Genomic DNA, 17,224 nt, shown 5'->3' with positions numbered 1-17,224 from the left:
TTTCTGCCTCACCCCTGGGCCTTTCAGAGCAGGGCGGTGTGCGTGGGATGGCTGCGAGGAGAGGGGGAAAGAGCCTGCCCGTCAGTCCGTCAGAAGTCTGTCTGTCTGTCTGTCTCTCTCCAGGGACCCCCGATTTGGCCAGAGGCGGAGGTGAGTCTCCTCCCGCTCTTTGGTCTCGGGAACCCTTTCCTGCTGGGTGGCAACCAGGGCAGGCATCCATCAGCAGAACACCCACAGAAAGAGTGGTTTGGTCCCTTCTCTGAACAGCCACAGAAACCCCTCATGACACCACAAGCAAGGCGCTGCTTCCCCAGAGCAGAGCCGAGAGGCAGGCCGAGAGAAGGGAGCTCCCTCCTCTTTCCCACCCCTAAGCAAACTGCACAGGATTGCTGTGTGGAAATGAAGTGGGAGGCCAAGTCCCCTGAGAAGACAAACCCCACCCCCCCCCCCCCGGTGTCTTGGAGGGCGTGTGGGCTCTGGCTTTCAAGGAACTAACCAGTCGGAGTGTGTGTGTGTGGACACGATGGCTGGAGGCTTCTGAAGATGGAGCGCTGGAGCAGTGACCGGGTGGGCCAGCGGGTCACGCCGCTCCCCTTGAAAAGCTGCAGCTCCGCAAGAGAGGAGAAACCGGGGTCAGCCCAGCCCCGGATCCACAAGACAGCCTTTTAAAAGTTCCACAGGGTATACGAGCAGGGGTTCTAGGAAGCCACCTGTTTCCTGGACATTGTGATGATTGCCATCAAGTCACTTCTAATTTATGGCAAGCAACTCTATGCCTTAGTGACCACCAGGAGCGCCCCCACCCCATGAACAGCCCCCTCGGCTCTTGCCGGCTGGAGGTGGCGACTTCCTTGGTCAAGTCCGCCCCCCCCCCCCGTCTTTGGCTGGCCTTCCTCTTTCTTCTCCCAGAATTGCTGTCTTTTCCTGCGAGCCTGGTTTTGTGGTGATGCAACCGAAGAGGCACGATCGCCTCGGGCTGTTTCGGCCACTCTCTCAAACTGACGTCTAGGCATGAACTCTGCGCCATTCAGGGGCGACCTTTCTTGCCGTTCCCCCCAGAAGGGTTTGCGATCCTCCTTCCCCTCACCAATGGGGTGCCCTTCTGCCACTCAGGTATCTGCCAGGTGAGTGTCCTTCCTTTGCCAGCTCTGGTTTAGCCTCATGGAAGGGCAGTGGGGCTGAGCACTTGTCCTCTCCAGACCCATGGTGGTGTGTTTGCATGGATCCGAGCATGCAGCGCAACCTGCGCACAGTGGCGTGTTGTGGATGGCAGGCTTTTCTGCCCAGTTTGTTTCTGCAGCGGGGAACGGCCCCCCTCTGGTCATCCCTGGAGAACTGGACAGTTTGTCTGAGTAGGTGGAGAATAATAGCCTGTGTGCAAAGCCGTCAGAACAGCTCTCCCAGGTTGGAGCACCCTCTCCCCCCCCCAAGGACTGACCTTTCAACACAAACCTTTCTTGGTGGCATCTCGCAGCACCTTTGGGACTAACCGGTGTCCCTTTGGCCCAAGCGCAGAGGCATTCCTGGAGTCTGTTGCGCTTCCCTGCCCTCTTTCTGCACCCCCACCCCAAATGGCAATCCTCAGGACCCTGTCCCCAAACTCCCCCCCCCCCGTTCCTTTCCCTCCCATGCCAGTTTTGCCTTCCCGAGCTTCGTTCTCAGAGCAGTAACGCTCGAGGGAAAGGCACCCACGGCCTGGCCAAGGATCTCGCAAATGGGCCGGCGTCTGGGCCGTGGCCTTCACAGGTCGCCAGAGCGTGGCTCCTCCCTGAAACCAGGTGGCCTTCCTTCTGAGCCAAGCTGGAGCCGCACAACATGGCCGGATTTTGCCCAGCCGAGGTCCCTGGGCTCAGCTTGGTGGGATTTCATCCTGGGCCAAATCACCACAGTGACCATGTTCCACCCCTCCCTCCCCACTTTGGCCGACTCAGCCCCCACATTCCCGCTCAGCACGGTTGTTGCATACCCGAGGGCCTGGGTGGCAGAGAGAGAGAGAGGGAGAGGGAGGACCTTCAAGTTTCCTCTTATTTCACTTTGACCTCTGAGTAACTCCATGAATGTGGATTATGGAGCCACCCAGCCTCTCCCTCAAGGATCCCCATGAAGCGCTCCCCATGGGCATCCAGAAGGGAAGAGCTGGCATCTTGGTAGATGGCTTGCAGTTGTCCTCACCTCACCCCATCCTTGCAGTCTCAGCTGTGGGCTCTGCCACCGTTTGCACGCCACCCTCTCAGAGGACACATCCGCCTGGCACCCGTTTGGCAGCACCCAGAACAATGCCATCCGGGGTGCTAGCAAGGATGCCAGGTTGGAGCCTCACCTTCAGGGCTGGGACCTTCTGTGCCAGCAACAGTCAAGCGAGGCAGCTTCCACGTTCCCAGAACAAGCCGGGTGCCTGCCAGGAAGCAGCAGGGGTGCCAGGAACTCAGGCTGGCTGGCCGGCTGGCAGGCCCCCCATCTGTAGTAGCACACGCGTGTCTGGCCTGCCCCCCCTCCAGAGCGGTGCGTGTTTGATTGGCCGCCTTCTCCTCCTCCTCCTCCTGCATGAGGGCCGCATCAGGTGCCAACCGGGCATGGCTCTCAGAACCTCCTCGTGTTGGCAGGAAGAAAGAGAAAGGCTTTTCCCCAGCAGCTTCCTGTCGGTCGTCCCTCCAAACACCCACGACTCACAAAGGACGAGCCACCCAGAAGGAATCCCTTCCCTTCCCGTTCTCTCCCACCTGTTCCATGATGGAGGCATCAATCCAGGGCTTGACTGCTGTAACTGGACAAAATATCTGTGAAGATTCTCAGTCCTCCAGGTGAGGTTATCTGGAAGCTGAATCATAGCAACTGGACTTTTTTTTAATTAGGCTGAAACGTTTTGCTATTCATCCAAGTAGCTTCTTCAGTCTGAGGAGAGTTGATAGGAGACCCCCCCCCATAGATCCTTCACCTTAGTTTCACTCCCACCCCCCGGGCTGATTAAGCTCCTTAGAAGGACAAAGGACTGGGGGGGGGTGAGGGATAATTCCACCTCTGGAGTCCTTCTCCACTCATTGTCATGGGTTGTTAAGGGTTAGGGTTAGGGTGAGGGTGTGGTCTTTCTGAGGTGTGTGGTCTTCTTCTGGGGACTGATGAAACGTAACGGCACCTTTTGAAAGGAGGGACAGCCACATTGGTACATGCCCAACTGATACCTGTAGAGGCCACCCAAAACTGCCCGAAAAGGATGAGGAGACTCACAACAATATCCAAGCTAAAGGAGTCGCCCTGGAGGGACGGAGGAGTGAGAGGGGCAAGCAAAGGAGCCGAGACTCTCCCACCTCACCGGAAAAGGCCACCCACGTCTTTAGGAAAAACAACAGCAATGCAAACATAGAAGGAGGAGGAGGAGGAGAGGAAGATGGCCTCCCAGCTCCCCATTTCCACCCACCAAAGGGCCAGAGTCTCACACTGGGTCGAGGTTGTTTAGCGTTTGCGGCGGTGGGGGGGGAACTCCTTAGGGGAACTCCTCCCCCCCCCAGCTAGCTGCCTTTGGGGCGGTGGGGGGGGAGGGAGGGCCCAGCTCCCTTCACAGGGGAGGAAAGGGGCAAGCAGGTGAATCTGAGAGAGCTTCTGCAGTCCCAGTGGCTCTTCCCAGGAACAGGAGAAGCAGTCAGGAACAAAAGAAGGCCCCTGAGCGCGAACAGAGTGCCTTTCTTTGCAGTGCTTGCTACCCCCCTTTTCCTGGAATGAGGGCAAGGCTTTTGGAGGAAGGAGGGGGGAAAGAAACCCCCCCATCTCCCACCTCAAAAAAGGATGGGGCTCTTCCGGACGCCTCTCACACAGGCAGACGGTCTGGCAGCTGGGGCTCCATCTGGCTGCCGGAGACCATTGGGGCCCCAGCACCGAGGGAGGCAGCGCCCACGTGGAAGCTCTGGCACCCCCCGCAGACGTAATATCTGCGCCACCAGCTTCCTCTGCCCACACACCACCCGGGAGCTGCGTTCTGCCAGGCCCTGCCTTGTGCGTTATGGGCGCTGGTGCTCACACTTCCTCCACCCCCCCCCCCATGGCTCTCCTTCTGTCCCGAGAGGCCCGTCGGATCTGGGCCTCATCCCCAAGGGCGGGAGCCCAAGAGGCTGCTCTGCATTTATGAGTGAGGGGAAAAGGGAAGGGGAGAAGGACACACACACACACACACACACACACACACACACACACACACACACACACACACACACACACACACACACACACACACACACACACACACACACACACACACACACACACACACACACACACACACACACACACACACACACACACACACACACACACACACACACACACACACACACACACACACACACACACACACACACACACACACACACGGCTTGGGTCCAAGGCTGCTTTCCTTGGGAGAAAGCAAGACCGGCTCCAGTTGGGAATGGCAGGCTGTGGGAAAGTGGGGGGAGGGTCAAAGGTGACGAGGGGACCCCACCTCACCCCCTCAACCATCCTTGGACGCCACGCCTCCTGCTCATGCTGGGTCCCAAAGCAAGCGGCTTGCAGCTGCCCAGGGCGTCTTCGGGCCAGGCTGCCAAGCGATGGGTGGCTTCCCAAAGGTGGGGCTCACCCGGGTTTGGTTTCCCGTCCCTGGAGGCTCTTCGGGAGTCTTGTCAGAGACACTCCCCTTCCAAAGCTCTGCTTGCCCCACTGACGCCAGGCCTCCTCTGACAGGGAGGCTCATGCGTTGTGTGGCTCGTGCGTCGCCGTCGCCGGGCTTGGAGTTGCTCTCCAGGGCAAGACTAGACCCCCTCTTAGTGCACAAAAAAGAAAAGGTCCAAAAGAAAAAAAAAAGGTAGGAGGAAGGAGGCTGCCAGGGAGGGAATACGGGGAGGGAGGCTATGTGGAGCAACGTGCCCATAAACACACCTTCACGTCCTGGCACCAACCGGGGGGTGGGGTGGGGGGGTGGGCAGGGGGGGGCGCAGAGATGGGTGTCAGGCCTGAAAGCCACTTCCTGTGCCAAACCTAGTCAATTGCTTCTTCCAGAACTGCTTGCCCTGAAGTCTCCCCTGTGCACATGTGCATGCATGCGCGTGCACACACACACACAAACACACACACAAATGTTGGGAACTGGAGGGCACAGGAATTCCCCCCCCCCGTGGTCATCAGCTGGGCCTCTGAGACCGGGCAACTGGGAGGGGAAGGCGCATCCCATTGATTTCTTTGCTGGCCATTGATGACAAGAGCCCTCTGCCTTTACATCTGTTTCCATGGTAACACGTCTCCTCTTTTCTCTAAGAATGGGTGAGTCTAGGCCAGGGCTGTCCGGTGGGTTTCAGGATCTCTGCCTGGGAATTAAGAATCACTGTTTGGGGAATAGCACGACCACGAACGATCACTTAACCCTGTCCATCCCACAGCCGACACGCGTGTGCCACGGCATGGAACCACAGGCAGCCTTCTGGCGCCCACTTTCTCCATTGCACCACGAGCAGGAGTGGGCCTCAGTGACGTCCTGAGCGGCCCTCTGAGGGAAGCTGCCGCTGCTTGGCCTGGTCCCAGCCCGGCCACTGCTGTAGCCAGCTCACCACGCTTGCTTCCTATTCAGGCTGCCGTACGAGCACTGATGGCCACAAGTCCAGGGGGGCCCTTTGAAGGCTTTGTGCCACGGAAGCTTTCACGGCCCCCACCCTTCTGAGGAAGGGGCCCGCAGGGCACGAAGGTTTATTCCAAATCAAAGCGTGTTCCTCCCGAGGCTGAGTTTTCTTTTCGGCTCTGTGGGCGTGGGCTGGAGGTCAGGTGGAGCGCAAGCCGTGGGCAGCGATGAGTGTCCCGTGCAGGGCCACCTTCGGACCATCCGGCGGGCGCCCGCTCAGCATCTCTCTTCGGCTTTCTTGCTCGGCATCCTTGAGCATGAATGGTCGGTGGAGAAAGGGGTGGCCGGGCCTGGAAGGGATCGAGGCATGGTGGGGACCTCGCCCCGCAAGACAAGCGCTCTGCGTTGTGTTCCATTCGGGAGGGGAAAGAAGCCCCCCCTTAACACAGAGAATGTCACCCAATGGGGACGTACCACGAGCCTCATAACGGAAGTGCAGGGAGACCTCTGGGCTCCTCATTGGCAGCATCAGATTCTTTCCCAAGAAAAGGCATAAGTGAGAGGTGAGCGCTCCAGAGTCATGGGTTCAAATCCCCACTCAAACTCACTGGTGGGGGGGTGGGGTGGCCGAACCATTCCTTGAACAGCTTCTCTGCTTGGAAAGCCCTATGAAGAGAGCCAGTGTAGACGGACAGGTGAGATCTCAGGAGACAATGGGTGCAAATCTTTACTTGGCCATTGAAACTCACTAGGAATGAGCCTAGCAATGGGAAACCTTTTCTTGAACATCTCACACACTTCAGAAAACCCTCTTTAGGGCTGCCATAAATTGGAAGTGATTTGACGGCATCTACTGACAGATGGATCTAGCTAAAATGCCTATATCTGGAAAAAAAATGAGAAGGGACATGATTTAATTTAATCAATGGGAAAACTGCGTAGAAAAATGTGCCTCCCAAAATAGCCGCCGATTTTAGTGTGGGAGGAGTCCCACAACTCAACGAGGGTGAGATCTTGAGAAGCACAAAGACCACTACAGGTTCCCTTTTCTTCCTGGCATTGGGGGTGGGTGGGGGTGGGGGGAGAGGGCAGGCCACCTTGGGAGAGGCAGGAGCGCCCTGCCACCTTCCGAGGGAGGGAACGTGGGGGGGGGGGCCTGCTTGCGGGCTGCAACAAAGCGCCCAGGCCTGCGTGGGCCTCCTCCTCGGTGGGCAGACAGGCAACGCGGAAGGCATGAGGGAAGTGAGGAAAGAGGACGGACGGACGGGTGGCGCTTTGGCACATCCCACTCAAGTGGCGCTCGCTGCGCAGGTGGGAAGTTTGCCAGGCACGGAAAAGTTGGAACCTCTCCCGACTGGAGGCAGAGCCGTGATGTCATTTCCCCCAGGAAACCTGGAACATCTTTTCCAAGCCATATAAGTCTCTGCTGAAGCTATTCTGGGCCAGGTACTCTGGGTTCCTGGAAGCCAGAGGGGTTGGGGGCTGGGGTGGGATTCCTGCCTTCACTCTAGGATTGCAAGCAGAGTCACTTGGAGGGCCAGAGCCCCTGAGAGGGACCTGGGGGGGGGGAATCCCAAGGGGTGTGTGTGGGGGGGGGAGGGCTCTGCTTCCCAGGGAAGATGGGGGCTGTGGTGCTGATCTGCCCTTCCAGCAGCGCCTTAGAGGTGAGCCAGGCTCAGCTAGGCTGCCTTTGGCCAGGCAGGGAGCCCGTTGTGATCAACCCCTCACTTCTTAGCCATCCAGTCCTGCCTGCCTGAAGCTACTGGTTCTTCTCTAAGAGGAGCCCCTTCAGCATTCTCCCTGCTCTTTGGGTGTACTGTGGCTGCTCCAGAGGGTCCAGCTTCCCCCCTTGGAATGCCCCCCCCAGAGCCAGAGCCAAACCCAGATCTGCCCGTTCCTTGCTGTGTCCAGCATCTGCTCCCAGCGGCTTGGAGGTCAGGGTGGGGGAAGGCGTTCTGCTTCTGAAAGCAGGCAAGGCGGCAGTGCCTCTGTGCCAACTCCACACTGTTCTAGGACTGGGAGGGGCAAATGCCCTCCTTCCCCTCCCGCAGGGTCGGGGGGGGGGTCGATGGATCCGGGGCCACCACCACTGGTGTACCACTCAGGACTCTGCTTCTCCTCCCCCCCCCCAAGAGAGGCTGAGAGAATGAGCAAGGCGGTGTCACAACCAGGGGGCTCCATAGGCTCAGCCAGTCAGGCTGCCTGCCAAACCAGCATCTCTTTGCCCATGTGGGGGTCTGGCTGAACCCCTGCTGAGCCCCCAGGAAGAGTCCCTGGGCACCAGACCCCCTTCCCTCCAGAACATGTGGAGTGGGTGGATCCTTATCCCTGCAAGCAGGTCACCCAGCCCCCCCTCTCCCCGGCCTGCCCTAATATCTGGGCCAGCATGGCAAGGGCAGCTGCTATGAAGTGCCAGGCGTGGGCGGGTGGGCGGTCAAGGATTCCTGAAGCTCTGGGCTGGCCAGCCCCTGAGTGGCTCCTGCCCCCAGGCTTCTGCAGCCCCACCGGCAGCCAGAAAAGCTCAGCCCCTGTGGCTGGGGCCTTCCCGCTTTCTCTTTGGGTCCACCTGGGAGGCAGCTCATGATTTAGCCCAAGGGCGGGGGGGGGCGGCTTTGGCCCCAAAGGGAGAGCAGTGGCCCGGGTGGCGCGAAACGGTGGTACCCCCTTTTGGCGACAAGGCCCCTTGGCAAAGGACTGGCAGGGCACCCCCCCCCCCACAGAGAGAGAGAGAGAGAGAGAGAGACGAAGGGGGACGAAGGCGCTTTCTTCATTCCTGCCGGCGGTTCGCCAGAGGGCGAGCCGCGGGGCGGAAGAAGGCGGTGGGCGCCCCAGGCCTGGTCGAGGGGCTTGGGCCGGCCCTCGCCGGGCCTGGACTACAATGCCCAGCTGGCTGGGGATGCTGGGAGCTGGTGGCGTAGTCCCGGCCGCCCCCGCCTGGCAACCGAAACTGGGCGGGGAGCTTTCCTCCCGCCCGCCCACCGGGCTGACTGGCCGGGCGGACGGGCTGCCTCTCGCGGGCGGGGGCGGGCGACCCTTCTGCCGGGACGCCCCACCGGCTTCGCCCCCCCCCCCGCGCCCCGACGCCACCCGGAGGGCGGCCTGCCTCGCTCGCCTCCCCCGCGCCGCCGCCGCCGCCGCCGCCGCCGCAGCGCCGTACACGGTTCCCACCCCCGGGAAGGCGGTCCAGAGCGGCTTCCTTCCTTCCTTCCTTCCTTCCTTTCATCTTTCTATCTTTTCCTTCCTTCCTTCCTTCCTTCCTTCCTTCCTTCCTTCCTTCCTTCCTCGCCTGCCTGCCTGCCTGCCTGTCTGCCGGCGCGCTGCCCGGCCCCAGACGTCAGCTCGGCGGCAAGCCCCTCCGCCCCAGGAGGCCGAGGAAGCGTCGCCCGTGGCGGCGGCGCCGCCGCCCCGCAAACCGCCGAGGGGCCGCCCCCGCTCTGCACGCCTCTCGCCGGCTGGGGACTTCTCCGGCTCGACCGGCAGCTTGGCGCTCCGAGGCGCCCTTCCGTCCCCTCCCGCGGCATTCGAGGGCGGGGGCTCCTGCGCGCGGTCCCCTCCCGCCGCAGAGGCCCCCGCTCGGCCGCCGGTGAGGCGCAGTCGGGGAGTCCCTCCGCCGGGGGGGGGGGCGCTCTGGAATGTCTGCGAAGAAGGGCCCTCGCGCTCGGTTAGGACACTGCCCCGGTGGAACTTCCGCCTGTCCTCAAAGCGAGGATGGCAGACCCCCTCCGCTCCCCCCCCCCCTCCGCCTCGTCGCGCCTCCTTCCAGGTGGCTTCTCTTCCAGGCCAGGCCGTGGCCTCCGGCCCGCCGTTACCTGCCCTTTTCCAGGGTGACTCATCATCACACAAGCCCGCTCCTCTGCTTCTGATGAGTCAGAAATGCTCCCTAGTAAACAGAGATACGTGTTTCCTTTCTCTGTCCTTTTGGCGACATCTGCCCCCTCAATCCCCCCTCCTTTGCACGTGTGAATGAGAGTTCACCGACTCCTGTTAATTATCGTCTGAAACTTGATATTTTGCTTTTTTGAGTCCCCTTGTATTACTGAATACTTGGAAAAGGGAGAAACAGAGGTATTTAAAGAAATCACAGACGGGGACATGGTGTTCTCGATCTTGGCAGCTCCTAACATGCGTGAAAAAGACCTGAGACCGCCTGATGGACGAAACCAACCCTGCAGTGAAGTTCCAGATTTTGGGAAGTGGGGCTGCCTCCCCCATTGCCCAGATAGGCGGATTTTTGTGTGTGTGTGTGTGTGTGTGTGTGTGTGTGTGTGTGTGTGTGTGTGTGTGTGTGTGTGTGTGTGTGTGTGTGTGTGTGTGTGTGTGTGTGTGTGTGTGTGTGTGTGTGTGTGTGTGTGTGTGTGTGTGTCCCAAATGGCACAATGGACCATTTTGTGGGGCCCAACATGCCGTTTGGAGCAGGGAGTGGAGTCCCCGCATCACAACTCACAAGCCTTCCTGTTGCACTAGCCCGAGCAGCAGCAGCAGCAGCAGCAGCAGCAGCAGCAGCAGCACCAGAGGGCCTGGGGAGAACCGTCCCTTGCCTGTGGCACCTCTGTGGCATCACCTGGGCGCTGGTCTTCACCCCAGAGTGTCAGGGGATCAGACCCTGGAGGTGGTCCAGGTGCAGAGAGACCTGGGTGGAGGACCAGGCGCCCTCTGGAAGTCTGGGTTCTCTTTCTTCAAATGAAGAAGAAAAATTGCAGGCGGGGGTGGGGTGGGCACTATGCCCCGCATCCCCCTCCCTCTGTGCACCCCCAGGGATCGCCCTCCTGTAGCCCCTTTCGCACAACTGCTCTGGGCAAGCTGCAGATCCATGTTTGCAGTGCGAAGGCTGGCAGCTGTGGCAGCCAAGGAGGAACTTCAGCCTTGGCCCGTGTGCGTGAGGGTTTTGTCCTGTGGGCCTCCTTATGAAGAGCGCCCCTGGCAGGCCGGTCTTCTCTGGTGTTATTCCTTTCTCCAAAGAGATGGCCAGGCTTCCTCCCAGTAAGGATGTGGCCCTTGAGCTGTCCTGGAGTGTGACAGAAAGCTGCGTTTAGTGGTTATTGTTAGATGCTGTCAAGTTGTCTCAGACATATGGGGATTCTAGGAATGGGTGTGCCTCCGACATACAGGGATCAGAGCTCTAAAGGGTCCCGTCCCCAACTGCCCTGCTCAGCTCCTGCAAAATCAAGCCTGTGGCTTTCCTCTAGGGAATTAATCCATCTCACATTCAGTCTTTCCTCTTTTCCTGCTGCCTTCCACCTTTCCCAGCGTTCTTGTCTTTTCCAGACAATCCTGCCTTCTCATGAGGTGCCCAAAGTGGAATGGCCTCAGTTTCATATTTCTGCCTCCAAAGATACTGTCATTCAGGCTTGATTTGATTGAGGACCCACACGCACACACCCCACCCACCTATGGATGCCTCCCTGCTCACTAAACCAGTCTGCAGTTCAGAAAAAGTTGGGGACTACTGCTATAATTATTGCACTCTTTGGCATCTCCTGTCCTAGGGACTGTATATCAAGCATTTCTGTCTGTGGGCCATTGTATTGTTTTTGATATTTATTGAAATATTCTTGTTGGGATCTTGACAGATTCATTCTCAGTGGCTTGAAAAAGTTCTATCGGTATTCCATCTACCCCTGGTGATTTATTTTTTCCAAGTGCTTTCTGGACAGCTTTTGCTTCACTTTCTAAAACTGCAGATTCTTCATCATAGGATTCCTCTTCAAAGGAGTCTGTCATCCTTTGATCCACAAGTCTTCTGTAGATTGTTTCCACCTTCTCTTCATTTTCTCCTGGTCAGAAAGTGCGCTTCCCTGTTGGTCTTTCAGCATTCCTCAACTACGGATCATTTTCCCTTTGGTTTCCTGGATCTTCTGGAAGAGATCTCCAACTTTCCCCCTTTTGTTGCCTTCCTGTTTCTGTACACTGATTCTTGTTTGTCTCTATGTGAGAGTTGCTGAAGAACTGCACTCAGGGGTTGACCCTACTTTTGTCCCCTTTTACTTTCACTCCTCACCTATCCTTTGCAATAGTATTAAGGATCAGACTAGCCGAGTCCCTCTCCCCTCCCTCCCTCTCTTTGGTGAAGGCGGGGTAGGTGTGTGTGTGTGAGAGAGGTGGAGATCGCAAGTGGCAGGGAGTGTGGGCCTTGTTTCAGCCTGTTTATTGGTGGCTGCTGGCCACGAAAAATCCAGGAGGAAGGCAGGCCCCGGGGGTTCGTCCCCGCTGGAAGTGGCCCGTGGGGTTCTGCGCGGCTGCAGTCCAGAGAAAGCCCTCGGCGGTCAGACTCCGACCGGCAAGGCTGTGCATTCTCGGGGCCCCGCCAAGGAGGATCCGCGGTCCCCGCAGGGCATCTCCGTTTCAGGCCAGGCCAGGCACGGGTCACCCCTCTTTGCCCAGGGCTGGCCTCGGGGCTTTGGAGAAGGCTTAGCCATGCATTGGCGTCGCTCTCCTGGAGCCGGGAGGGGCCTTTGCCAGCTGACCTCCGGCACACACGCCCCTCCCGCCGCCGTCGCCCTCTCCCAGCGGGGGGGGGGGTTCCCTCCGGGAATGGCCTGACCTGGGGAGCCCCAGGAAGAAGGAGAAGGAAGCCCGGCCCTATAGAGGCGGGCCGGGGGGCCAGCAGCAGCGGGGCGGGGCGCCCCAGGAAGGCGGGGGCCGGGCATCCTTTCCCTCCGCCGGCCGCCGGCGGCAGGGCAGGAAAAAGGGAAGGTGCCCGCCGGATCGCCGGGGCCTCGGAGGTGGTGCGTGGAAAGAGGAGCCCGGGGCGCCGGGCTGGTTTTTCGGCGAGACGAGCCCGGCTGCCTGGCCGGGGAGGGGCTTCGGTTTCACCGGTGGCACCAGCCGGGCGAGGAGCCAAGGCGCCCAGCTGGCCGCCGAAGCAGCGCTGCCAGGCAGAGGAGCGTCGCGGGTTGAGATGAGGATAGCGCTTATGGAGGCCGCCCCCGCTTGGCAGGAGTGGAAGCCGCCTGGAGACGGAACGGGACGCGGGGGGGGGGGGGACGCGTTCCGCCGAGCGACGGGGCTGGGTGAGGACAGCGCTCCCTGCTCCAGACAGGCCCGGAAGGAAGGAAGGAAGGAAGGAAGGAAGGAAGGAAGGAAGGAAGGAAGGAAGGAAGGAAGGAAGGAAGGAAGGAAGGAAGGAAGGAAGGAAAAAATAGAAAGATTAAAGGAAGGAAGGAAGGAAGGAAGGAAGGAAGGAAGGAAGGAAGGAAGGAAGGAAGGAAGGAAGGAAGGAAGGAAGGAAGGAAGGAAAAAATAGAAAGATTAAAGGAAGGAAGGAAGGAAGGAAGGAAGGAAAAAATAGAAAGATTAAAGGAAGGAAGGAAGGAAGGAAGGAAGGAAGGAAGGAAGGAAAAAATAGAAAGATTAAAGGAAGGAAGGAAGGAAGGAAGGAAGGAAGGAAGGAAGGAAGGAAGGAAGGAAGGAAGGAAGGAAGGAAGGAAGGAAGGAAGGAAGGAAGGAAGGAGGGAGGGAGGGAGGGAGGGAGGGAGGGAGGAAACAGATGGAGAGAAAGCAGGAAGGAGGCCTAGGGTTCCTCACAGGCCCACTTTTGAGCTGAAATCCTGAGCTTGGAAAGGGGGCTTGGGAAGCTGCCTAGATGTGCACACTTATGTGTGCGCATTGCCCACAGAGAGAAGGGGGGGTAGTGGACATAGTGTCAGGGTAAGATCCAGTAGACTCAGGTTCCAGTCTCTGCTTGGGACACACCTGGAAGGCTGGGCGAGGCCTCCACCCGTCAGGAAATGACTGGGCGGCCCAGGACCGGAAGCCTCGCTGCTGTGCCTCAGCCTCCTTCCCCGACCGACCGGTTCCCTTCCAGATGGGTTGGCCTCCCCATTGCCATCCCAGCCACTTGGGGAGGGGGTGCCCTCCATGGACACAGGGCACGTGTCCTCCTGGTGAGCACAGGGGTTCAGGCATGCCAAAGTGACCCTGTTAGGTGCCTGCCCCTCTTTTAGAAATGGGAGGGGGTGGGTTGGCCTCACTGTGGCCTCCGAGAGCTCTCAGGAGGGCAAAGAGCACCAGAGCTGTCACTGACACCCCCCCCCCCCAAGAATCTCCCCCATTGGCATCATAGCTGCAGTGGAGGATTCTGGGAGTTGTTGTTTTTTTTTTTTTAAAGAAGTGGGCAGGGAGTTTTCCAGGCTGTGCTTTGTGCTGGACCATTCGGGTCGATCCGATGCTGCTGGCACTGGCCTTGCCTTCTTCTGCTGAGACCGTCCTGAGCGGTCCCCTCTTCTTCATCTGCTCAGATTCCCCGGGAAGATCGCTGTGCCCAGAAGCACCCCCAGGGAGGCTACGAAGGCTTCTGCCTTTTCTGACCCCCTTTGAAGCGCTTGTGGGAAAAGCATGTGTTGGAAATGCTTTCATTGGGGGTGGGGTGGGCCAATGATCACATCTGGCCCTATTGCTTTTCGCACCCCTCTCGCCACTCCTCCTGCAGTGGCAGAAGCTGCAGCAACAACAACAACAACAAAAGAATCGTTATTTATTCAAAACATTCCTGTACCATCCGTCACCCTGTCCATTTTCAGGCTGGTGGTAAACTGAGAAAAGGCAACCCATTAAAAATGACAGGGCAGGGTGAGGCATTCCAGAAATGAGGACGCCTGGAGGAAAGGATTGGAAACCTCTCAAAACTGGCCATGGAAAAGATGGGAAAATAGGCACCAGCTAGTATTTCTGGGTGGGGGTGGAGGAGACCCCGTAAAGCCCCAACCCAGCAGAAAAATCCCCCTGCTAAACTGCCCACGGACAGCAGGCACCTGTTTACTGCACTACCCTTGTTGTCCCCCTTGAACCAATGAGGATTTCAGGAGTCAACTCCCCCATAGGCTCCATTGATTCCATGGGTCTGCTCTAGTCTCCTTTACTACATAAAATGGCGAGATTTTGACCAGTGAGCTCAACAGACGCTCCTTCAGAAGCAGAAATGGACAAGGTTTCTAGAAGAGGAGCCTCGGCTGAGTGCCCTTCCTCCCCTGACCCCCACCGGCATGGCTTCCAGGTGAAATTTTACCCATCATCTCTGTCTCTTTGGAAACACATCCCCCCCCCCGGAAATCTCTCAAGGCCTCCAAGCGCCTCCCACCTGGTGCCAGAGGTGAACTTCTGCTCGCCGGCGTCCTTGAGAGAAGGAGGATCTGCAGGCAGTGTCTGTGAAAAGGAGCTCCCTGCTGGACTGGCAGCCTGGCGAGCTCAGCCTCCTTCCAGGGTGGGCTTTGACGGTGAAGCCCACCGGCCCAGGGGGACAGCAGCTCCCACAGTTGCTGTGGGGACAGGACAGGCCGCCCGCCCCTCCCCCCTGTCTCCAGGTGCTGCAGGGATGGATGGATGCAAAGCAAGAGTGGGTGGGTGGGTCCACGCCTGGGCAATGATTCAGGATCCCGGCCAGTTGTCGACTGGAAATACTGACCTTGCTGGGTCCAGCGGAAACACCCACTGCCGCCTGTGAGGGAGGCAGGAGGTGGTTCCTTGACAGGGCAGGACTTCCTCATGTCCTGTAGGTGAGGAAACTGCTCCTCCCTGGCCTGCCTGCCTTCCTGTGTCATCCTGGAGAGAGGAACACAACCGGGGAGGTTTCGGTGCCAAGAAGGGCCCCAGGTGGGGACCGCCGGGGTGATCCTGTGGGGCAACGCAGAGGACCTTCCCAGAGCCTGGAAAAGGGGGGGCCCAGAGGCCTTGTGACTGCCTGGAGCCCTCAGATCATAAAGGCCCTCAGAGAAGGTGAGGACAGCAGCTTAGGAACAGACAGACAGACAGAAAGACACATGGAGATCAATGGCAGCGGGGGGGGGAGAAAAATTACTTAATAAGGAAGCCGCCTGGGTGGGAACGGTTTCACTGGATGGTCCAAAGCACTGATGGCCACAACTGACCATGAAGGTGGGTTATTTGAGAAAGGGAGGAAGGGCTTCGAGGGAATTGGGCCCCTTCAAGTCGATGCTCTTGGTTTGCCTGGTTCACCCAAAGATATTTCCAGAGGGCGCACATTGTACAGTAAGAGGTGGACTCCTATAATACCTGGCAAAGGAGAGAGAGGCCTTTGCCCACCTGGGGGTGGGTGTGGGTGGGGGGGCTCTCGCTCTCTGAAGTCCAGGCTGCTTCATCTGTACATCTGCGTTCCATCTGCCTGGGCTTTGCTGTGCATCTCAGAAGCCTCTCTGACAGAATTTCTGGGCTGTGAAAAGCAATCCGAGGAGTTTTGTTTTTGTTTTTCCTGAGGTGGCCCCCTCCGAGGCTTTGCTCCCTTGCCAGCTTCTTGGCTGCCAGCCCCTGGAAGGGCTGGAAATGGTGGACGTGGCTCGGCTCCAGGTCTGCTCTGGCTGGGTTATAAAAGCCTGGAAATAACTAGTTACAGATTAAATACTGTTATTATGTGCCATCAAGTCAAGTCAACAGTGACTTGTAATTTATTCAGTGTTCAAATTCAGTTTTCTGATCAGCCACCATATGCGTGTACTATGTACCGTCAAGTGGATTCTGATTTATGGCAACCCTAGGAGAGCTTTTCAAGATATGTGGCTTTACCAGCATCTCCGTGGCTGAGCTGGAATTTGAACCTATCACTCTGTCTATTGCACCACATTGGCTTTGATCCTTGCGCTAGACTACACCTATAGCTTATGCAGGGACCCTAACTCTTATACTCATCTCACTTTGGTTATTATGGAGGTGCAGTTTCACTCTGCAGAGGAGGGTCTGTGTGTAGTGTATTTGAGACCAGCAGCCGGTTTTTGAACTAAAGTGGGTAGAACCACAATTTCAGTGGCTTTTGAGAAACAGGCAAGTAAGGGAGGTGGGGCTTTGTTGCGGTGCTCCAGAGAAGAGCTCTCTCTGGAAAAACTGGAACCCATCTGGTCTGGGATCCCCTTTTTGAAATGGGGATCAAAGGAGAGTCTAGGAGAATTCTCTCTGAAGCAGATGGTGAGCAGCAGAGGGAGAAGAATGGGAGGCAAACCCGGACTTCTTCCCTCTGAAGAAATCAACCAGCACGGATCGGAGGCAGGGAGCCATATTTGGCACGGAGCCGTGAGTACAGTAACCCTTTATCGGGGAGAGGAGAACAACCAATATAAGATTAAAATATATAACAACTAAGTAAGCTGAAGCCTTTGATTTATGAAACAGCCCCATTAAGCTGAAAATAAGAATGAAAATATTTGGCTGAAAGAAGAAAAGCAGCGGCGAACCTAACTTATCAGTCTGCTTCAAAAGCGAAACTAACTCTCCTCCCCAAGTGAACTCTTAATAAAGCAGGCTGGTTTCAAAGCCGAGAGAGTGAGATGGAAAAATAAATCTTATGTTTCTGGAAAAGAATCCCAGACGGTAATGCCATCAGACAGGATTGAAGAGACATGAGTTTTGTGAATGCAGTTTGGCTGGGACAGGTTTCTTTTTGCCTTTTCCTGGACTCTGTGAACTGTTAATAACAGAATCTGGTGGTTCTCTGGAGAAGAAAGAAGGAGCTGACGTGGTCGACTGGACTGAGGAGCATCGAGGGGTTAATGGAAAGATCATAAGACAGGCTTCAAGGACAACTACTGGACAGTCTGAGACTCTGTGATTGTTGTTTTGTTTGTTGGGCTGCGTGCGAGTCTGATAATAGAAACTTGCTAAACTCGGGAGAAGTAGAAATAATTGTGCCACGGTTCTATTTGA

The sequence above is a fragment of the Pogona vitticeps genome, chromosome 2, assembly GCF_051106095.1.
Source record: "Pogona vitticeps strain Pit_001003342236 chromosome 2, PviZW2.1, whole genome shotgun sequence".
Taxonomy (NCBI): domain Eukaryota; kingdom Metazoa; phylum Chordata; class Lepidosauria; order Squamata; family Agamidae; genus Pogona; species Pogona vitticeps.
Note: the sequence above shows the minus strand (reverse complement) of the source record.